This window comes from Magnolia sinica, chromosome 10, assembly GCF_029962835.1.
Source record: "Magnolia sinica isolate HGM2019 chromosome 10, MsV1, whole genome shotgun sequence".
NCBI lineage: Eukaryota > Viridiplantae > Streptophyta > Magnoliopsida > Magnoliales > Magnoliaceae > Magnolia > Magnolia sinica.
In genome coordinates this window covers 22,471,649-22,479,706 of record NC_080582.1, presented here as the reverse complement: position 1 = coordinate 22,479,706, position 8,058 = coordinate 22,471,649, and positions in this window count along the sequence as shown.

Here is an 8,058-nt window from a genome sequence, read left to right as displayed (position 1 = left end):
CTTAAAAACTTATGTCTTATGTTGTGTTTTAAAAAATCGTAAGAGGCCCTGTAAATAAATAATTGGCTCTACCCCATCCTCATTGTTCTGTGGTGTGGCCCACCTGAGTTGTGGATTTTGCTAAGTTTTGTTTGCCCCATCACCCGAAATCAAGAAGCTCACTTGATGGGCAAAGTGGATTAATTTACATATGCAACATATTGCACCCATAAAGCTTAGGTGTTCAGGAAGACGCAATATGGCTGGTGATCCCAACACCAACCAGCTAGTTGGTGTCAAAACTTTGTGGGCCCCACCATGATGTAGATGTTTATTCTCGCCCTCCATCCATTTTTCTAGCTTATTTTAGGGCATGAGCCAAAATGAGGCCAATCCAATGCTAAAGTGAACCACACCATATGAAACAATGGGAGAATGATGTCCACCGTTGAAATCTTTATAGGGCCTATAGTGATGTTTATTTGTCATTCAATAAGTTCATAAGGTCACACGGAGCTGGATGAAAGGAAAACACAAATACCAACTCGATCTAAAAAACTTGTCACTCCTGGGAAGTTTTCAACAGTAAGCGTTCAATCCCTACTATTTCTTGTGTGGTCCACTTGAACTTTAGATCTACCTATTTTTGGGCTCATGCCTAAAATGCGCTTGGAAAATTGGATGGAGATCATGAATAAAACAATACATCATGATGGGGCCCATAGGGTTTTGACACTAGCTAGATGGATGGTGCTGGATCACTAGCCAAACCTATGCACTAGGCTGATGTTGCATAGGATTCTGGTATGCCATTCTAAAGTAGATATTATGTGAAAAAGGCCCGCCATTGAATTTGTAGAAATTCGATAGATATGGGCATCGAGAAGGGCCGTCGAAAATTTTGAGTTTGAAAACAAAATTCGACAGCTCAAAACCACCTTATTGTTTTTGTCAGTTCGGACAATCCGTCAAATAAAAGTCTCGACAAAGAAATAATTCAGCGGTTAAGAAACGTTGGTAAGCCGCCAATTATTTTTCCGCAGCTTAGAGTCATTGGATGTGTTGGTGGGGACTAAATTTGACGATCTGAAGTCGTCATTCATGGCTCATTACTCGACGACTAGGAGCTGTCGTTCTGGGCTGATTTTTTATTTATTTTTTATTTTTTATAGTCAACGGCTCTAGGTCGTCGAATCTTTTTTAGATATTAAAAAAAAATGATGAAAATTTGCTGAAGTTTAAGCACCGATATGGCCATATACCTAATAAACAACTTTTCTTTATATAAAATTACTATAATCCACTATATACTTGATAAACACATTTTATACAATCTAAAATAATTATATTACATTGCTTTTTCATTATCAAATCAAACAAAATATAGTGCAATTAAAGTATATCCAAATTTTGAAAGTTTCTTTTTCTTACACAGACATTCAGAAATGACACAAACTCATACATTAAGGACTTGTTTAATTTTTCAATTTTCGGTAAAATGTAAGGTAAATGAGAAATTATTACCATTTTATAGGCATTTTTTAATAAAGAATTATGACCCATGGATCAAGTGTCAAATACACTTATAAACGGAGGTAAAGTAAAATGTAATTATTACATTTTTTTTACCTTACAAAACCACCATTTTTAGGGTAATTTTAAAGTAAAACAAATAATGTAACAAAATCATCATTATAGTCAAATGCATATGATGTGACAATCAAATAACAAAAGTAAATAATCATGAGCCATTTACAATTACGGTTGTAAGTGGAAAACCAAACATCCCCTAAATGTTAAGTAAAGGGTCCAATAATGAGAATGCTTAAGTATTTACAATTTGGTCATTTTCACAAATTAATTAATACAATTCAATCTAAACAGTGCACCCAAATGCAACAAAAAAGACATGCAATTTTAGTGCAACTAGTTCATAGTGAGGGTTTAAGTTTTAATTTTTTATTTTGACTAGACTCTCTATAACCAACGAAAGTTGCCTATATACTTATCATTGTGATAAGATCAAATCACTGTAGTTCATCTTTCTTTTTTTCAGACATGCCTTCGTATTTCTTGACTATCGATTCAAAGCCGGTTACCATTGATGGCGATGACGGATCTGCAGTGGAAGATGCCGACCATGTTTCAGTGAAGGAACGAATGATAAGAACTATTATTATCCATTTCGTTAGTGGAAGATGATCCATGCCATTAATCACACATTTTTCATAAACCATACACTCACTACCAAAATAAATTGTACTCAGCTTTGAAATGACAATAAAGAACTAGAAGGCACGTCCGGAAAAAGAGAAATTAGAAATCCAAAATATCTAATCACAAATCCATAAATACATAATCCACTATACACTTGTTAAATGCATTTTATATAATCTAAAATCACAATAATCCACTATTTTTTCTTTTTCAAATCAAATAAAATACAATGCAATTAAAGTATATTGAAATTCTAAAAGATTATTTTTCTTTCACGGACTTACAAGGAGTACATGTGCATGGTGTTAGTATCTTTCATGGAGTTACAAGTAGTACCATGCAATCCTTCAATGACTACTTGAGCCAAACTAGTACTGAATTCTATACTTATTTTTTGATCATCCCAACCTTGACTATGAACAACTATATTATTTTATTAGTATCTTAGATTATCATAACATGAAACAAAAATCTACAAAAATTTCTGTAAAAAAGATTTAATAAAGTACAATTAAATATACTTTCCAAGACTGTTGTGGTAATAGAAGTGAACATAAGATGAGAAAATTGACTTCTTCGAGCTTTTCCTACATTATCCATTCCAAATGATTGCCTGAAATGAAAAAGGTAAATTGTTAGCATCATTTTTTAAAAACAATAAGAACTAGTAGATATTACATGTATTCATTACAATAATACCTGGATTAATCCAATCATTCAAGTGGTAATGGTTTGTCTCTTCTTTTTTTTTCCTAAACTCCGTAAACAATGAGAGAACTGCCTACATACTTATCATGGATCATGATAAAATTAGGTCATTGTAGTTCATTTCCATTTCCACATCTCTCTTTTGAGTAAATTCAGTTACATGTTTGATGTAATACAATAAATTTCATCGTTGTCTTTTGTGACATATTCTCGTAGTGCTTATATTAAAGGATTCGCATTCATCATTACCATAAAAAGCTAACCGATCTTCATAAACATAGATATCCCGGAGACAATATGCCAAGAATCCATAGGTCTACTACAATCCTTGCAATAGAAGACCTAATTTTCTTGTGATGCAAGAATAAAAGGCTTGTCATCTTCTTTAGTATTTTGCATTAATCTCTCTAGGTTTAACTTATATCAAATTCGTCTCTAGATCAACTAAATATCCATTTAAGTCATCTATACGTACCCAATACAATACATGATCGTCTCCTTGAAGTCAATGTAGTCTAATTCAAGTATTGGTTTGATAATGTTGTAATAAGTGACTTCTTCATCCATCAAATTGGTATCCTTAACACTTTACTTGAAACTAGTTACAACCTTTATAAAAATCTTAGAGTTTTGTGTCGACGAGCTCATTTCATATTCCGATATATAGAAAACATATCAATTAATCGTGTAAGCATTGTATGAAATGATATTAACATTGGGCCATCGACAAGCCACTTTGTGATCGAAGTACTTGATTCATCTTCTAATTATTGTCTAACCCATGGAAAATAATTTATTGGCTTCTCCAATTGTGAGTGACCTTTCAATTATAAACCCTTAATGAGTATCTTTGAAGCACAAGACTTTGAACATATTCTTGATACTTTTCGTAAATCATAATGTGAGTGTGCTTTTGAGATGTAAGCATACATATGTGCACGTGTAAATTCAATATAAATGAAAAATATTAGATGAAAACATACTTCTCTTACTCAGTGTTTGAAGCAGATTGCCTGAAAATCCATTTGCGCACTTGCTGGCATTGCACTGGAGTTAGAACGTATGGCTTTCAATTTTTATCATCATGGTATGCAAGTTCACCATCATCATCCATGAATGTTCCATGTCCTCGCCGGTGACTTCCTAATTTACATAAACCATCTATCATATAATGCATGGAATACATCATTACTTCTTTCATGAGATATCATTCTATTATAGAACCCTTTGGAAATGTTTGATTCTCTACGTATTGTTTATAACTCTTCATCATCCTGATTAAAGTCATAACAATCATATTATATTTAAAATTATTCATGAAACATTGATACATTTTTTAATTACCTCTTGAAAGGATACATCTAATGTTCACAAAGTTTTAATTACCTTAGAAGGGACCTCATATGAGCGCCTCCTTCACAAAGTTCACAAGGAGGTGTGTCATGAAATAAAAAAAAAAATGTAAGAAGCAAATACTTTTTAAAGATACAAATAGTTTTTGCAATTTGATCTTTCATTTTTTGTTGCTCCTTATGGTGAATAACGTTCGAGTATAAGATATTGAAAAATATCAAAAGTGGCCAATAATGGTTTATGCTTTTGTAACTTCAAAGCATACATTAACAATACTAGTGGTAATTGTTGTATCAAGATGTGATAATCATGTGACTTTAAGTTTTGCAGTTGAAGTATTTGTAAGCTCATATTATGTTTTCAATTCAAACTAGACCCAATAGGAACATTCAAATTATACAAGGTTTTGTAAATTAATTTTTTCTCTGACTAAGACAATTCATAAGGAACTTTAGGTAAAACCTTAGTATCGTTAACAGTCACCAATCACAATTGTCTCTTTGTCTTTATTTCTTTTAGATTTAAGCAGGCTTTACGACCATCCTTAGTCTTATCCTTTGTGTTCATGACTGTTGCAATGAGGTTTTCTGCCATATTATTTTTCAATGTACATCATATTTAGATTGTGGCGAATAGACATATCATATAAGATTGATATGATATATAGGTCTTAGAGAATTATTAAAAACCAAAAAACAAACAGGTAATAAATAAGATCATGTATAACAAATAGAATATTGACTTATGCACCTTCTAGTATAACAAGTCAAAGATTGATTTCTTTTATCATAGAGTTTCATCATATATGCCAAACTTTTCCTCTTTTTGCCTGCTACATTTTCAAAATCAGTCTCAATAATTTCTAGTTTGTATAATAATTCAACACCACTCAAACGATGACTCGGTTTCCTCTGTTCTTCCTCCTCATTAAATTGTGATTTTTACATTCTAAAAGGACACTTTGGTTCCATTAGGTTTTTTTTTTTAAATATTTTTTTTGTGTCCTATGTATACAAACTTCCCTCCATGATTTAGTCACATTGACTGTGTCATTTCTCTATATACAGGACTACCATACTTTCCTTCAGTCCTACAACTCAACAAATGTCTGTACTGTGACTAATCATGAATAGCCTATAAAAGGATCGCTTTCATAGTAAACATACTCTTATTTAGAGTCATATGTTTCATTTTCAAAGTACCACAAATCATTCGATTCTGTAATCAGCGACACGCCAATGTCATGTCCTTGACCATTTTTTCTGAGAATCAATAGTATCAATATCGTAAACTCATTTTGCATACATAAAGATGGAGGTAGATTGTACAGAACAATCATAACAGGCCAACAACTTTGTGCATCGTTCTTGTTACCAAAATGATTGAATCCATTTGTTGCATATCCCAATCAAACATTGCATTCCTCCATAGTAAAGTCTGAGAGTCTACGATCTACTCCTCAACAAGTAGAATCCATTAGATGATACAATTATCAAATGACATAAACCATAGAAGGGTTGGCTAAAATTGAATATAACCGACTCCTCAAAGAGGAAACTCGAATGGGGAGGGGGGAGATAATGCCTTTCGCATGATCCTTGCATTCTATAATTGTTATGGTCGGGTTCATAATATAATTGTTGAAATACAGGTGTTGATAGATGGCTTAAATTTTTTGTAAATACATATAGGTCTGTCCAATATCATTGTGGAGATCGACTCTCATGTAATAACGGAAGCGACCTCAAACCCTTTAGCCTCAAGCCCTTGGAACATCTAGTACCGTTTGCGGAACATCCAGAGAAAGCGATGTCCCCTCAACCTTAAGTTTTCTCTCACCCTTCGTGAAGGTAATTTGTTCGCGAGTGGTCTAGCTCAGTTGGCCAGTAATGGGTGCCCTGCGGACCTCCCTAAGGTGGTTGGTTATACTATTATAAACAAGACATGATTACAAACGCATGATACATACAATAATCAAACTTGATTGTCGATCAACATGCTTACACGATTCAAATACATGGAAATAACAAGTTTTAGCTTGGTCCATGTTGTCCATAGGAGCTTGACTTTCACTTAGTGGCTAAGTTTAAACTTGCGCTAAAAGGTCAGGCCTATGGTCTCATCACCATACAATTTGAATGTGAAATTAATCATTTTTCAATCTCTTTTAATTGTGCATTACTTTCTCACATGCATGCTCAACTTAAGGAGCCACAACACAACGCAGCCTGTTGTTTAGTACATTTCACCTGTTGTGCTTGGTGCAATCTTTTTTCTCCTAGGCAAAAGTAGTGACTAGAAGTGCCATGAGATTCTCAAGATTCATTGATGCAGGACATGAAAATTAAATATGATATGCAAGATCTCAGGCTTTACATCATACTAATTTAGAAACAATCACATAATAATTCCACATCCCACACAAAAGCTCAAACATTCAAATAAGGGGAATCTGCACGAATCCAGGCCTACATAGGAAAGGGTTGGATTAGTAAAAATTATAAACCAAACGATACTCAAAGGTGAGTAATAATCATCCAGACATGCACAACAATCAGTCCCTAATCCAAGGGATTCACCAATTTCAATTCAGGGAACCCTAGGGTAAGAAAAGGGGTAAACAAATTAAAGATAATGCAATATAGGATTATGGTTATGAAAAATAGGTATGTGAGGGAAAAATAAGAAGAAAACCTGAACCGGAAAACAGTCCCCGCGTGCGGACAGTGGGCCGGGCCTGACACACGTGTGCAGGGGCCTGGCCGCACGTGCGAGGGGGTCGTACACTTGGAAACCGAAGCCTTGAGTCTTGTCAACCAGGAGTGGGCTCTAAAACCCCTAAGTTTCAGGTCGATCTAAGCTACGGGCTGTGCGTGGTGCTCCGCCGAAGTTTTAGCCCTCCTGTAGGGTGAGAATCTAGAATTCTGCTGTAAAGAGAAAAACTGTTGCAATAAAGGACAAATTTAAAGCACGGATGGTGGTAAGAGATGAGAAGTAGAGATGGTAGAGGATAGGGGCGAATTGGGATAGATGTGGCTTCACACCACGGTAATTAGCCCTTCGATGAAGGGAGGGCTTCGCACCTAATTGGATTTCGGCAACTCAAGAACTCAGAGGAGTATGAAAATGCAGAAATTTTATTAAACTTTAATAATCTAAAAAAATACAAGGGGTGCCTATTTATAAGAAAACCCTATACCCCAAAACTCGTGCCATGTGCGCAACCTGTTACTTGACGATGAAGTAAACCAAAATAAAATCAATCAAAGAAATCTAAAGCGTACATGATATTCTAAATAACATTAATAACCAAAAACTAAAATATGAGATTAATCAGACTAGTGGGCCACGATTATGAGATCCCATGATGAGTTTTACTTGACTATCGGGCCCACTTCAACGAACCAAAGCTCCGTCTTCTAGCTAGGATGCCATCCCTGGACGTCGTCATCAATCCAGATTGATGGTGGGTTCCTCCTTCTCCTTGCATACGTGAGTAAGGGGGGCGGCATGCGTGTGTGTGTGTACGTGATGTCCCCATCATTCATGATAGAAGTTAGAGTTGGGCATATCTGACTCGATCCGGTGGATTCGACCCGATCAGACCCAATTCGACCCGTTCCGAATCGAACCGACGGCCTGGATCGGTGCGGATCGAGTAAGGCCGTTCAGATCTGATAGTTTTTCAGATCGAGATCGGGTTGTGGTCAATCCGGACCGATCAGATCCAAAAACCCAATCCAAATGAATCTGGACTGACCCGATCCAAACCGATCTGGAGTGAGGGGATGATAACTAAAT